Source organism: Schistocerca americana, chromosome 7, assembly GCF_021461395.2.
Source record: "Schistocerca americana isolate TAMUIC-IGC-003095 chromosome 7, iqSchAmer2.1, whole genome shotgun sequence".
NCBI classification, from domain to species: domain Eukaryota; kingdom Metazoa; phylum Arthropoda; class Insecta; order Orthoptera; family Acrididae; genus Schistocerca; species Schistocerca americana.
The window spans coordinates 193,282,892-193,286,861 of record NC_060125.1 but is presented as its reverse complement, the minus strand read 5'-3'; the positions used below and the strand labels follow the sequence as shown (position 1 = coordinate 193,286,861).

Sequence of the window (3,970 nt, the reverse complement as noted above, 5' to 3'; positions counted from 1 at the left end):
GGTCACAACAATCTGCCCTTTGCATGAATGTGTGGAGTCTGTTGTTTCAGACGTTTCCGAAAGGACAGACACCACACATTTATATAATTGGTTCGCCTAGATGGACAATGAATCGTCAACACCAATGGGGATGCACAGTATCGTTCGACCTCCAACGGGAATCTAAAATTAGCAAGGATGGGAAATATGGACGGCGTGTGTGTGAGCGTGCCGAGGTAGGCCGCGCATTTGCGATAAACACTGTGTCCAGATTGCGCAGCGGTGAACGGAACTGCCTAATAAACAAGAGATCCCAGATTCAAGTTCCGGTGCAGCACACACTTTCACTCGCCGCTGCTGATTCCGCACAAAGTTCCGATGCAGCTGATATAATTATTTTCTTCCCTTTCCTTTCCTTTCTCCCCCCTCCCTCCTTCAATTTACTGCATCTGCCCTTGTGAAAGTCTTTTATGTCAGTGGAGTTCCCCATTTCAGGTCCGTATCGTGGCTACAATTATATCCCATTCTATACATGAAATGTATAGTATTGGTTAAAAACAGTCTTGGTTGCAATTTTATTTTTTTTTATTTTTCAGAGACGCGTTTCCCTTATTTAGGCATCTTCATGTTATCTACATAAAAAGCAGAGAACAAATACATCTATTTAAGAATCGCGATCGCGTTGTGCAGACTTGGATAACCTATAAGCATGTATAAACAGATCACCTATTGAAAATATAAACAGATCACCTATTGCAAGAGCAAATACCTTAATTTGGTATTTCTTAAGAATCCTTTAGTCAGTGTAGCATCGTCGAATGTATCAGGCCATATATAAAATAGTAAAAGCATTACCTTTCTTTTCTAGATGGACGCGAGAGGCACCAAGATCTGCATAACGCGTTCCCGTTCACAGGAGCGAGTAACAGTAAGACGGGGGCTCAAATAGTAAACATAATGCGCCACAGCGTCGTAGCTCAAATGGCTCTGAGCACTATGCGACTTAACTTCTGAGGTCATCAGTCGCCTAGAACTTAGAACTAATTAAACCTAACTAACCTAAGGACATCACACACATCCACGCCCGAGGCAGGATTCGAACCTGCGACCGTAGCGGTCGCTCAGTTCCAGACTGTAGCGCCTAGAACCGCATGGCCACTCCGGCCGGCACAGCGTCGTGTGCCAGTACTGAAGCCTAATACAGAATCACCTCAAGGGGTGGCGCTGCGACGCAGCAGTGATTAAAAGTGAGAGATCGTAAACTGGATATACATACCCACTAAAACTTTATAAATGTAATGCATATAAAACACTGATAAGATGGAATTACTGGGGGCAACACCTGTGCTTAACTTATCCTAAAATTTTGACGAAGTAAAATATAAATGAAGGCGGTAAATTTAAAATGAGAAAACAAGGTGTTTAATACAACACACAGATGCAGTACATAAACAGATTTTTCGTATCATATTCCACTAGAACGAGAACATTAAAAAATACGGGACCGTAATTTCATATAAAGAGGCCGCTCATATAACACTCAATACTGCGTCATTCGGAGCTAGAACGTCTAGCAAGAAAACTTTTTTATAAAATAAAAGTAAAATTATTAGGCTTAAAATGCACACCAACGTGGAAGACGGACGTTATGTGGGTAAACTCCCCCCGCCCCTTTTTTTATATAGCTACATTGAAATGTGTAACTCGCAACTATCCCATTTGAGTCAAAAAAACCCAAATGACTTTGCTAAGAAGACGACATAAGACCAGAGAGGAACAGGGCTCATATTTAGGCAGAACTACGAGAGCTCCAGGATTACATTAATAACACCGATTTCATAACTTCTAAAAAGGCCTGATTGGCGCCAAATATTTGGCCGTTAAGGAGAGACAAATCCTTGTCTTCCATATGCATAAATATTTTAATTCCTTCCAAATTGTTTAACTTCTTACCCTTTTGCGCAAAATGCAAAATCTTAAGATTTTGTACTTGTGGAGGACTATGGCCACTGGCTTTAAGCTGTTGGGCAGAGGCAGAGCTCTGTTTTACCTGTCCCATCTATTAAGAAGATGTTCTTGCAATCTAATTTTGAAGGTTCTGCCTGTTTGTCCAACATATCCTGCATTACAATCGCGACACTCATTTTCGAATGCAGACAACCATCAGCTGTATAATGGAATGATGAGATTGAGAAGTTGTACCGGACCGGGACTCGCTTTACGCGAGTGGTGACCTTAATTGCTTTGGCAGTCCGTACACGACTCACGGTCAGACCCAAACTTCGAAACGTCGTCGTTCACGCTTCACAACTTGCAGTCGTACAATTACTATAACACCCGTATGGGTGAAGAGGGGGGGGGGCAATATTTTCAATTGAAAGTCACTGTCTGATACCGGTGGAAAAATACGCTGTTGCAGTACCTGTTTTGTTAATAAGTACGATGAAATGTTCCTTCCGATGTACGTCGATGTTCGAAGTAATACGGCGCCGTACTTCTTTACAACACAGCCACTGCAGTGTCGTACATATCCCATTCGTCTCTTCTCCGATTACGTTAGAGTTATTGATAATTACTTTCAAGGTTTCAGAAGACTGGACTAAAACCACAAAACACACAGAAAAATGACAAGTGTCAGTGGAAAGAGCATTTCTCCATGTTTCAAATGGTTCAAATGGCTCTGAGCACTATTGGACTTAACTTCTGAGGTCATCAGTCCCCTATAACTTAGAACTACTTATACCTAACTAACCTAAGGACATCACACACATCCACGCTCCATGTTTCGATTCGTAATACATCTCATGGCCTAGTTGCCGAGCTCACCACTAGGGGAAGGTGTGTCAGAACAAGTAGACAAATCATCGACTCTGCATCGATTTAATTCGTGCCTGCAGAGGGGCAACCCAAAACCTGAAATTTGCAAAATGGCTGCTGTCTTTGCCCTCTCCCAAGCAGTTCGGACGCGTATGGCAAGAGTTTCAGTATCGGACTGACGTTGGCCGCGACGCGTATTGAGCACCTATAAAGTGATTTAAAATCTTGGAAAGTTGTTCTGTTTACTGTTACGTGACTATTTTCTTATAAAACAATAATAAACTGGTAGCCAAGATCGCAGGAATTCTTTTTATTCCATGATTACCGGTTTCGGCGAAACTAAAGCCGCCATCATCGGATCTTAGGACACACACACGTTACAACATCAAGGCATTGTTTGCCTTGATGTGGTAACCTGTATGTGTCGTAAGACACATAGTTTTACAAGCATCTAGATCTCTCCCATATGAGCACAATGTGCTCCCTACAAAATATTTTCTTATAGTTTTTGCGCAGTAGTCTGCTGAAATCTATATTTATGAATGTCCCTATATACTTTCCTTGACAACGGCCTTGCCGCAGTGGATACACCGGTTCCTGTCAGATCACCGAAGTTAAGCGCTGTCGGGCGTGGCCGGCACTTCGATGGGTGACCATCCGGGCCGCCATGCGCTGTTGCTACTTTTCGGGGTGCACTCAGCCTCGTGATGCCAATTGAGGAGCTACTCGACCGAATAGTAGCGGCTCCGGTCAAAGAAAATCATCATAACGACCGGGAGAGCGGTGTCCTGACCACACGCCCCTCCTATATGCATCATCAACTGAGGATTACACGGCGGTCGGATTGTCCCAGTGGGCCACACGTAGCCTGATGACGGAGTGCTATATACTTTCCTTACCGCGTCGCATACCCACAAGGTCACCAGGCGTCATTCAATCTCTCACCTCTCTCACTGAGAAATGATCATTATGTTTTGGGCCGTTAGTGTCTGAGACACGTGACATATCCTTGAAGAAAAAAATGGTAACCATGCATCACAGACACAAATGTCAGCATTTGAGAAAGTACGAGCAGTTGGGCTCAAAGCAGCCGGTTGTGCTACTTGGTGAATCGCTCGGAATTTGAATAGGAGCGATGCCACTACTCGGCGGTACTGTTAGCAGGAATAGGTGA

The 3,970-nt window shown here is 43.5% G+C and overlaps 1 pseudogene; it reads left to right on the top strand.

Annotated features, from left to right (window-relative positions):
* Positions 1-3,359: 3,359 nt before the first annotated feature.
* On the top strand, positions 3,360-3,477 carry LOC124623391 (annotated as a pseudogene).
* Positions 3,478-3,970: the final 493 nt, after the last annotated feature.